Source organism: Rattus norvegicus, chromosome 5 (genome assembly GCF_036323735.1).
Source record: "Rattus norvegicus strain BN/NHsdMcwi chromosome 5, GRCr8, whole genome shotgun sequence".
NCBI classification, from domain to species: Eukaryota; Metazoa; Chordata; class Mammalia; order Rodentia; family Muridae; genus Rattus; species Rattus norvegicus.
In genome coordinates, this window is record NC_086023.1 from 90,200,241 (window position 1) to 90,212,500 (window position 12,260).

Genomic DNA, 12,260 nt, shown 5'->3' on the forward strand with positions numbered 1-12,260 from the left:
GATTTTTTTTTGTTGTTGCCATGTAACTCAAAGGTCAGTTGGCACATTGATTTATTTCTTCAATTTCTATTCCGTTCACTGCCATTATAAATCAATCAACCAATCTATCTTTCTATCTATCTATCTATCTGTCTGTCTGTCTGTCTGTCTGTCTGTCTATCTATCTATATGTGAGATATATATATATACATATATATATATATATATATATATATATATATATATATCACAGAACTATCCTGCTTTGATTGCTAAAGCCTTATGATACGATTTTTAGATCATTATTAAAATGGTTTAATGCATTGTAGAATGGTTTTAAGGGTAATTCTGGAGTCAGTGAGGTGACTCAGCAGATAAATAATTCCTCTTGTGTGAGATAAACAACCTGAGTTTAATCTCTGGAGCCCATAATAGGAACCAAAGACAACTGGCTCTTAAGAGTTGTCGTTCAACCTCCACGCCAACAAGATAGTTTGAGCTTCTGTACAAGGTGGTAGCTGTAAGGCTTCCACATGCAGTGACAAGGAAACCATCATTTTTTAGCTGTGTTTGTTTAATATTTTCTAGTGATATATTGGTCAAATGAAGTCAAATGATCAAAATGAAATTCAAGGTATATAGTAATAGATTCTACCTATACTTAGGGGAGAAAAAATTGCATTGAATCCCACTGAAATGATGGATTTGACATACACCATATGAAACAATAAATAATGTTTGAAATTGATAAATTTATAGATTAGCTTTTGACATCTAACAAATAATTAGTATTAATAGGCATTTTAATAACATCATCAGCCTATTAATTTAAAATACAGATTGTAAAACATAAATTAAGCAGTTACAGTATATGAATCTCAATAGATACTTGAGGACAATTGGAGGAAATATGTCTACTTTTATCATTATTTCAATGGATGACTCTATTGAAATGACATTTTCAATGGTATTTGGCAGAGCTTTATAAGTCCTATGACTAAAACTATATAGAATCCAAGAGAATGTTTCATAAAGAGTCCAATAGCAATTCAATTGAAATATTTTATGAAATGTGCTAAGAAGGGAAATATTACTCAATAAATACATTTTACGTGAGTTTCAATGTGCCTTCTGATTATTAATATTTTCAACTTCTCATCCTCTGGGAAAACCTAAGACACAAACCTACAGATATAGTTGAGAGGGATTATTTAGATTTGGTGAGGTTTTAGGCATGCCTGTGAGGGATTATCAGGTTCATTGAGGGGAAAAGACACTTGTGAAAAGAGGACATCTCTTCTCGGGATTTTGGTCCTAGAGTTAATCAAAATAAGGGAGTTAATAGGCATGATAGTTATCCCTCATTGCTTTCTCACTTTGGACACGAGCTGCCTCAAGCCCCTGCCACCATGACTCACCTGTCATCATGAGCTCTGTCCTTGAACTGCCAAAATGAAGCTTTTCTTTCTGTAGTTTATAAAATACTTTTTGTCACAGTATTTTATGGAAATAAAGTGGAAAAGTAACAAGAGATATCTTTGAGTCATAAATTAATTGTTGTTTCTGGGCATTAATTGATCATATGTGGAAATTATTAAAGTTAACTTAAAACATTTGTTTCAGTTTCCTACTGAAACAATGCTAACTTTGAAATATTTGTTGATGATTTAGGTTATAGCATATATGACAAATTACATAAAATGAAACAAAATACTAATAATAGCCACTTGTTAGTTGTACAAATGTCTAAAGTATGAACCTTAGAACAATTTTGCAGGAATGACCTAGCTTCCATACAACATAAACATTTTTATTTTGACAGTGGGGCCACTGATCATTTCATCAGCCCAATTTACCTCCTGTTTCTGAACTCAAACTCTTGTTTCCATATATAAAGAGATTATTTTCCTTGACCCAGATTTTAGTCTCACCATGACAGTCATTTCTCCAACATTAAGAGGTTTGACAAGATTTCTTAGGGTTGATTAGTGCTTCCAAATTGCAGCCCTTCAATGTTGGATCACACGAAAGGAAGAAAGCCTTACCCACATGAAGCCACAACATTAGTGACACCGAGGTGGATATAGTTCCTCTATCAGGCACAAATTGTCTCTCAAAAAGGGTCTTTAAATAAATCAGAAAAGATAGGTTAGCTCCAGGTATAATGAAAGTTTTAAAAATTCTGATTATGTTGGTGTTCAAAAAGAATAAAATCCGGCAGAAACACAAAATGTTTCTTACGTTTTCATGTAAAAATCGCAAAGATGAAGTTAAAATAATATTGTAGTCATAAAAACTTTCAATTTTTTTAATGACAGGAAAGATTCACAATATTAAAACAATACAAAAGAGTATAACTATTTCAGATCATTCTAGCCTAAGAAACACTCATGTCTTCATCCCTAAACACTATAAAAATAAACTCCTAATACCACTGAACGTTAGAAAATGTAAGAGCATTTTGCCAGACATAATATCAGATTTTATGCATTGCATTACGAGCTACAAAAAGGTTACGTTCCTGAGTTTATACCTTTTCTTCCTGAATATAGCTATGTATGTTTATGAGTAAGAGAGTCTGTGAGTATGTGTATATGAGTGTGTGAGAGTATGTGTCTGTGTGCATATATAGAATATGAATATGTGAATTCATGTCTGTCTGTCTGTATAAGTGTGTGTGTGTGTGTGTGTGTGTGTGTGTGTGTGTGTGTATGAGTGGGTGAGAGAAAGACAATATGTTTGAATCTGTGCGTGTGTGTGTGTGTGTGTGTGTGTGTGTGTGTGTGTATGATATATGTATTCAAGGGTATGTGAGAGTGTTCATGAGTAAATACTTGTTCAAGTCTGTGCTGGTACAATCTTCAGAAATCATTTTTAACACACCATCTACCTTTTTATTCAGACAGTGTCTATCATTGGCCTGAAATGTGCCTACAAGGCTGGATGGACTGGTCAGTAAATCCCAGAGGTCATCTCTATTCTGCACCAAACTGCTATAACCAGCTTTATCATCACTATTAAATGATAGCAGCCACAAATATCATGTTATGTTTGAGTAACAGTTTTCTGCCTGTCTCTCAATATGCTCATGAGGCCAAAGGTAAGAAACTTTTTCCACATAATTTTTTTTCTGTGCCTCCAGTTTGAGATCCAAAGCAAATATCTCCTTAGCCACCCCACAAAAAGACAATGAAGTTATTTAATTTCTTCATTCTAATATTTTCTTCTGAATAACTCATCTTCTTTCATTGAAAAAAATCTCTGATCTATTCTCATGTAAATAACTCATAATACAAAACTGAGTGGTCTACACACAAAACGGGGGCATGAGATTTGGAGAAAACCTTGAGATGTGTTCCAACAAGAGAAGGATGGGTTTCAGAGAAGGAAATAAGAATTAAAAAATGAGCATCTTCTATAAATATATAAAATAGCTAAATAAAAAATATCTGGGCAAACCACTCCATTAAAAAAGTTCCTTTACCAAGCAGTTCTTAAATCATTCAAAAAATTCTTAGAATTTTACACTTAAAAAGGAAAGAAAATGAAGTTGTTGTTTTAATAAATAAGAACATTTATTGGAATATAAGACCTTGAGTCATATTATTTTTCAAATGCTAAACCAGGTATCTAAGAATGGGTTTTTGTTTTTTATAGATTCTGTACTTTCCACAGATGTGCTCCATATATTCCATAGCATGCCAAGAAGAGCTTTTGCTCTATTGGGACTTAAGCTGAAGCATGAATCATTTATGTATACTATCTGTCAAGCTAGTTAAAAGAACCTTCATATTGACATATTAACACGTGTAACCATTCATCTCTACCTCTGGGCTCTTGATGTAGATTCATAAAACACTAATTAATACATGCTTCTAACAGTTTGAGGCACCATAGCATTGACATGAACAAGCTCAATTGTCACCACTTAGTTGCAGATTTTATGTATTCTAGTTCTGGTAAATGGCATGGTAGAGCAAGGTATAATGTATAAAAGTATCAAAGAACACGTCCTTGCTTCAGGTTAAGGAATGATGACAGCTTTCAGATCAAGAGTTATTGAGTTGGAGAATTGAAACAGCAAAAGAAAGAAAGAAAAAGGAAGGAGGAAAGAAAGAAAGAAAAAGAAAGAAAGAAGGAAGGAAGGAAGGAAGGAAGGAAGGAAGAGAAGGAAGGGAGAGAAAAAGGAAAAAACAAAGAAAATATGGAAAACCTAGTCAGTCATACTCTTTATAGGTAAATGGAAATCAGAGTATTAAACAAAAAAGCTGATAATATTCAGAAAGTAAAGAGATTATGTAACTTTCCCCTGAAATTCTAATTAATAATTTAATTGAATAATTTTAAGAAATTAGGATAACACTCTAAGTATTTTGTTTTAGAAAAATTATCCTAAGATGGTTTAATAGTTACTTTTCTATCTTGATAAAATTCCGCAATTCCAAGCAATTTACAGATGAAAATATTTGTTTTGACTTATAATCCAGAAGATAGGACTATTATGGCAGAGAGGCATGGCAGCAAGTCGCAGTCATAGTAGGAGGAGCATAGTGGAAGGAAGAGGAAGAAGAAGGAGGAGGAGGAGGAGGAGGAGGAGGAGGAGGAGGAGGAGGAGGAGGAGGAGGAGGAGGAGGAGGAGGAGGAGGAAGAGGAGGAGGTGGAGAAATGGGAAGTGGGACAAGGCTCTTGCTCTTGAAGTCCAGCTCCAGCTCCAGTGTTGCACTGGCTACTGCAAGGCTCCAAAGTTTCCAACAACAGCAACATCAACTGGGAAGAAATTGTTTAGATACCAATCTTGTGGGTAATATTGCCATTCGAATTTCCACATTCCATTCCTAGGTTCACACTCCTGAACACAAATACCATAGATGCATAACTGTCTTAAAATACATTGTACATTAGTCCAATTTCAAAAGTCCTCACAGTTTTTAACAGAATGAATATTATTCAAAATCCCAAATTATCTTCTGAGACTCAAAGCAATTTCTTTCTTTCTTTCTTTTTTTTTTTATTAACTTGAGTATTTCTTATTTACATTTCGAGTTTTATTCCCTTTCCCGGTTTCCGGGCCAACATCCTCCTAACCCCTCCCCCTCCTCTTCTATATGGGTGTTCCCCTCTCCATCCTCCCCCCATTACCGCCCTCCCCCCAACAATCTAGTTCACTGGGGGTTCAGTCTTAGCAGGACCCAGGGCTTCCCCTTCCACTGGTGCTCTTATCAGGATATTCATTGCTTCCTATGAGATCAGAGTCCAGGGTCAGTCCATGTATAATCTTTAGGTAGTGGCTTAGTCCCTGGAAGCTCTGGTTGCTTGGCATTGTTGTTGATAAGGGGTCTCGATCCCCTTCGAGCTCTTTCAGTTCTTTCTCTGATTCCTTCAACGGGGGTCCTATTCTCAGTTCAGTGGTTTGCCCCTGGCATTCGCCTCTGTATTTGCTGTATTCTGACTGTGTCTCTCAGGAGAGATCTACATCTGACTCCTGTCGGCCTGCACTTCTTTGCTTCATCCATCTTGTCTAATTGAATGGCTGTATATGTATGGGCCACATGTGGGGCAGGCTCTGAATGGGTGTTCCTTCAGTCTCTGTTTTAATCTTTGCCTCTCTCTTCCCTGCCAAGGGTATTCTTGTTCCCCTTTTAAAGAAGGAGTGAAGCATTCACATTTTGATCATTCCTCTTGAGTTTCATTTGTTCTAGGCATCTAGGGTAATTCAAGCATTTGGGCTAATAGCCACTTATCAATGAGTGCATACCATGTGTGTTTTTCTGTGATTGGGTTACCTCACTCAGGATGATATTTTCCAGTTCCAACCATTGCCTACGAATTTCATAAAGTCATTGTTTTTGATAGCTGAGTAATATTCCATTGTGTAGATGTACCACATTTTCTGTATCCATTTCTCTGTTGAAGGGCATCTGGGTTCTTTCCAGCTTCTGGCTATTATAAATAAGGCTGCGATGAACATAGTGGAGCACATGTCTTTTTTATATGTTGGGGCATCTATTGGGTATATGCCCAAGAGATGTATAGCTGGATCCTCAGGCAGTTCAATGTCCAATTTTCTGAGGAACCTCCAGACTGATTTCCAGAATGGTTGTACCAGTCTGCAATCCCACCAACAATGGAGGAGTGTTCCTCTTTCTCCACATCCTCGCCAGCATTTGCTGTCACCTGAGTTTTTGATCTTAGCCATTCTCACTGGGGTGAGGTGAAATCTCAGGGTTGTTTTGATTTGCATTTTCCTTATGACTAAAGTTGTTGAACATTTCTTTAGGTGTTTCTCAGCCATTCGGCATTCCTCAGCTGTGAATTCTTTGTTTAGCTCTGAACCCCATTTTTTAATAGGGTTATTTGTCTCCCTGCAGTCTAACTTCTTGAATTGTTTGTATATTTTGGATATAAGGCCTCTATCTGTTGTAGGATTGGTAAAGATCTTTTCCCAATCTGTTGGTTGCCGTTTTGTCCTAACCACAGTTTCCTTTGCCTTACAGAAGCTTTGCAGTTTTATGAGATCCCATTTGTCGTTTCTTGATCTTAGAGCATAAGCCATTGGTGTTTTGTTCAGGAAATTTTTTCCAGTGCCCATGTGTTCGAGATGCTGCCCTAGTTTTTCTTCTATTAGTTTGAGTGTATCTGGTTTGATGTGGAGGTCCTTGATCCACTTGGACTTAAGCTTTGTACAGGGTGATAAGCATGGGTCGATCTGCATTCTTCTACATGTTGCCCTCCAGTTGAACCAGCACCATTTGCTGAAAATGCTATCTTTTTTCCATTTGATGGTTTTGGCTCCTTTGTCAAAAATCAAGTGCCCATAGGTGTGTGGTTTCATTTCTGGGTCTTCAATTCTGTTCCATTGGTCTATCTGTCTATCTCTGTACCAATACCATGCAGTTTTTTATCACTATTGCTCTGTAATACTTCAAAGCAATTTCTTAACTGTGACTATATATATATATATATATATATATATATATATATATATATATTACATACTTGGAACATATAATGAAGCAATATATTGTAATGGTGCCATAGTGAGGATGTACTAAGCGAAAATAAAAACAAAACCCAGAAGGACAAATACAAAACTATTATGCTCCATATCTCAGGTCTCTCATTTTAGTGTATTAAAGGATGAATGTCATATTTAGAGTTTCTATTGCTCTATCAAAAGCAAATGTGGGAGGAAAGGGTTGAGTTTGGCTTAAACCCTTCAACACCACTGTTCTAACTGAGGAGCTCAAGCAGGGCAGGTACCTGGAGGTAAGAGCTAATGCAAAGGCCATGGGAAAATGCTGCTTACTCATGGCTTGTTCAGCCTGCTTTCCTAAAGACCATAGGGCCACTAGTCCAGGGATGGCACCATCTACAATGGGAAGGGCCTTCTCCTGCAAATTGCTAATCAAGAAAATGCCTTACAAGCTTGCTTACAGCCTTGTTTTTAGGAAGCATTTTCTCAATTAAAGTTCTCTCCTCTCAAATGACTTTACTTTGTGCCAAGTGAATGTAAAATTATTCAAACACTGTAGAAGGCCAAGCTCCTCCAGTTCTGCTGCCTATAACAGCTTCTCTTGGACTATTGCTATTTCCAGTATGCATCCCTCCTTACCCTCCTCACTCATCTCCTCACATCCATGGTTCTGTCATCTTGAGGAACTCAGGATCTTTCCTGAAACCCAGGCTTTGTCTTACTTTCTTCACACAATGGTTTCTCAGTGTCTTCATACAATAACTCTCTTACTTGTTACATTAGCTCTCTGAAACATCAGAGGAAGAATCCACAAGCAAGTCACCCTATTCTCTTTCCTGTCTGCATAGTCCATACCACATGTGTGACAATGCCAAGTTTGGCTAAAAGCTCAAGATGGACCTTAAATCTGTTGGATCATATTAGAGAAAACTTTTGTATAAATTGATTTCTAGGAACAGAAAGCTACACAAACCCTTTTCTTTTACAGGTTATAAACTTAGCTGCCTGGGGTGTTGACATGAGTGTACATTTCCCATTACTCAAATGCAGAGACAGAGACCTCGCCTTGGTAGCTCTAATCTTTACAATTACAACTCTCTTTCAACATATGCTTTTGATGCTGCATTAAGCTTTATAATTTTCTTTTTCTTCAAACATTACATTTTGTAATTTTTTTCTTCCTCACTTGCTCTTTTTTCATGGAGACCCATATAAGAGTTATTAGTAATAACCATTCCATAGCCTCAAATTTATGTTAAAATTTCTTCCTTAAGAAATTAATCTATTACTTTTTTATTGGATTTTTAAAATTTACATTTTAAATGTTATCCCCTTTCCCAGTTTTCCCTCCAGAAATCCACTATCACATTCTCCCTCCCCCTGCTCCTATAAGGGTGCTCCCTTACCCACCCACCCACTACCTCCAAACCTCTGTGCCCTGATATTCCTCTTCACTGGAGAATCGACCCTTGATAGTACCAAGGGCTTCTCCTTCCATTTATGTCTAACAAGGCCATCCTCTGCTACATAAACGGCTAGAGCCATAGATCCATCCCTGTGAACTCTTAGGATGCAGTATTGTCTGGATTTGGTATCTTTATATGGGATGGATTCCCCAGGTAGAGCAGTCTCTGGGTGGCCTTTCCTTCAGTCTTTGCTTCACTCTTTGTCTCCATATTTCCTCCTGTGAATATTTTTGTTCTCCCTTCTAAGAAAGTCAGAAACATCCTTACTTTGTTCTTTCTTCTTCTTGAGCTTCATGTGGTTTGTGAATTGTATCTTGGTTTTACCAGCTTGCAATCCCACCAACAATGGAGGAGTGTTCCTCTTTCTCCACATTCTTTCCAGCATCTGCAGTCACCTGAGTTTTTCATCTTAGCCATTCTGACTTGTGTGAGATGGAATCTCAGAGTTGTTTAGATTTGCATTTCTCATGTAAATCAGCATTACATGAACTCTCAGAATATGGGTGGAAAACAATCAGATTTTAGGAAAAAAAATTCAAATTGATAGTCTTTAGCCCAATTGCTGATAGAGACTTTGTTTCCCCCTAAAACATCTTGAGCTGGTCCTCTTTTGTCCACATTGCTTTTCATACTACTGTAACTGCCTCCTCAGTTCTATTAATAACATTCAACCACTTTTCTAGTTAAAATTTCAAAAATCTTATACATTTCTCCAAAAACCATAACATCAGATTATTCACAGAAACAGCCCATTCCACGGTACTATCTCTGTATTAGTTATTTTTTGTTGTTGTTAATGAATTCCATGATGAAGTCAAGTCAATGAATACTATAGAAAGAGCTTTATTTGGGTTTATAGCTCCAGAGGAAGACTATAATCATGGGTGAGGCTTGGTGGCCATAGCAGATAACCAGAGCAGGAGTCTACGATATCACATCTCCATCCATAAAAAGGAAAGAGAAAGTAAACTGGGAGTGGGTGAGGCCACAAACTCTCAACCAAGTGACATATTTCCTTTAGCCTCCCTCCTAAATATATTTATCACCTCTCTAAATAATACTAACAAGTGGGAACAAAGTTTTCAGCCAGACCTTAAGGAGAAAACTTTTCCAAACTGCTGTAGATAGTGAGGATAGTCATGTCATGGGAATTGGAAGATCAGAAGAAAAGATGAGTACCAGAAAGCCCCAGTGTGGAAGAGGGAAAACATTCCCTTTTCTCTGTTGGTTTAACTCAGTCTTCAAATTTAACTAATAAGAGACAGATTAATGTGGAAAACCCTCACTATTTAGTATATGTAAATTTCACCAGCAATGATTAGAATGTAGTACATATCTTCCATCATAATAAGAAGAGAAAGCTAAAAACATTCACAAAAGAACATACAAGAAAGTTCCATACAGTGGTAGTGAATATTTTAAAAAAGCTTTAGCGATTTAAAACTTGGCATAGAAGATAGTTCTGCTTATTGTAGCTGATCCATCAGAAGTAGGGAGACAGTGGCAGGAGGCACTCAGGCCAGATGTAGATACATGACTTGATCTACGTCTCTGGTGATCAAATGTAGGTGCCAAGTAAAATTAAGGAATCTTTAAATATATATAACCTGGGTCCTCTTCTAGAAGGGTCTGGCCTAGGGTACAGCTGTTTTAAAGCTCTCAAGAGGACTGTAATGTTCACCAAGTTCTAAGGACTTGCCACCTGGGAAGAGTATGATTCTGGGAGGAAACAATTTCAGGAGGCAGGGAGCAGCCACTTCAGGCAGCAAATAAGAACAATTTTTCTCCAAGGTTGCTGGGGTGAAAGGAGGTCCCATTCATTGGTAAACAGAAGTTTCTACATCTGTACAATTGCTCACCTTACATAAAAACACTTGCACCCTGATCTTTATCTCCTTTTAGAAACACAGATGTGTGGGAAGAGCAAACCACCACAGGGTAGCAGCTTTGCAGGGAAGGGGCACAGAGAGGGTCATGGATAAAACAGCAGGGATCTACATCTGTATCCAAAGTGATGTGCTGCCTCAGTTATTTATGGAGAAGAGCTTCTTTACCCACAAACCCTTCCTTTGGCTAAATTCTTCAGCTAGAAAAGTATTAGGGAGCAGAATCCATGCTGAGTACCCTGAAGAACAGAGGGGTTAATGAACACTTGTGAAACTTAGCCACCCTACAATTCAATGAATAATCAAAGGTACCCAAGCTTCCCCAGGTAAACAAATTGCAAACCTGGCAGTAAAGAGACTATAATCCTTAGAATTATAACCCATATACGTCTCTTAATGTGGATACTAATGAAAGATCGCTGCTCATAATGATCGGCTACCTCCCATCTCCCTTGAAACTTGAATACAATACACTGGCCTTTTGTTAATAAATATTATGTGCCTGAATCTCATGCACAGTAAAGTATAACTGGCAGCTATACATATCTATCACTTCCACAGCCTACCTGGAGGGAATAAGTACAAGAATAACTCCCATCTCCAATTTTGTTTACATACTGAACTAAAGTAAAGAATAAATACATAGAGGCTAGTACAGTAGGGGCACAAGGGACTCACAGAATGAGCTTTGAAACACTAAAGCTGTGCAGTGCGTTCAGCAGCCTTTAGCGTGGCTCCAAGAGATTGCCTGATTTTTAATTTGCTGTACAGATTCTCAGTATGAACAAATGAATATGACACTTATTTGCAAATGAAAGTGTCATTGTTACAAAAAACATAAATTTAAATTAATCATATTTAAAATACCCTTGAACAGAGCCTGCCCCTTGCTGATCAATGCAACTTTGAGCAAGTCAGTTAAATTGTTTTAAGCCTCTGCTCTCCAATCTCTAAGGTAAGGTCATAATTATCTCACAGAGTGGAGAGGGCTAACATAAATAACCTGTCAAAAGTCCACTATCCATGGTTGAACATTCCTGCACTCTTGTAGCTGGTGCTAATGTATTAATGTCATCTGCTTTCAAAACTCAGACAAGTTTACTCAACAGTAGAGCCAGAGGCATTTCCACAGTTACACAAACTGTTTGGTACACCTAGTCATAACATAGCATGGATGGCCTTTATAAAGCAAATAATAATTTCAAATCATTCCAGTTTCCATCTAACACCAAAATTCAGTATTTCTAATCCTTCCTGTTGCTTTTTTGCTTTTTGTGTGCCAGTGTTTTCTCCACCCTTGCATTTTTCTGATTTAAGGAATATGATTCAGCAGAAGAACTGGGAAAGTGTACAAAATGGCCTACTGTAGAGGCTATACTAATTTTCTATGGTGTTGTACCATATTATGAAACAGTGGCAACCACCCACACATGTGTATTCATCACAAGGTATGCTGGACAGAATTTCAAAACATTTCTATTGTGTTTATTACACTGTGTTGGCATGGTTTGTTCTTTAATTGGTACCTAGAGACTGCCTTTTCTAATGAGCATTGAATCCTCCATTGTAACCACAAGGTCACTACGAATAGGAAGAGGACCTGGTTTACCAGTCTTTATTTTGTATATCTCCTGGGTCAGTCACCTTGTACTTCAGGAGTATCAGCCTACAACCAGGTGATATCTAAACCATCCCATTACCTTCAAGGTACAAAGAAGCTGACTTGGTAATCTTACTGTCAACTTTCACAATGTCCTTTTTCAGGTCCACAAAGGTTGTTGTCCTAAACCTGAAGTCTCTCTGAACAGCAGAGCCTCAAAAGACCCATTTTCCTATCATAAGAACACCCCCAAGAAGGAATTGGTAACCATGGCTATATTATTTTGAAATATTTCTCCATTTTGATTAAATGATTGCAGTTTCTCAGAACCACAGTAATCAGACTTATCTCCCTGG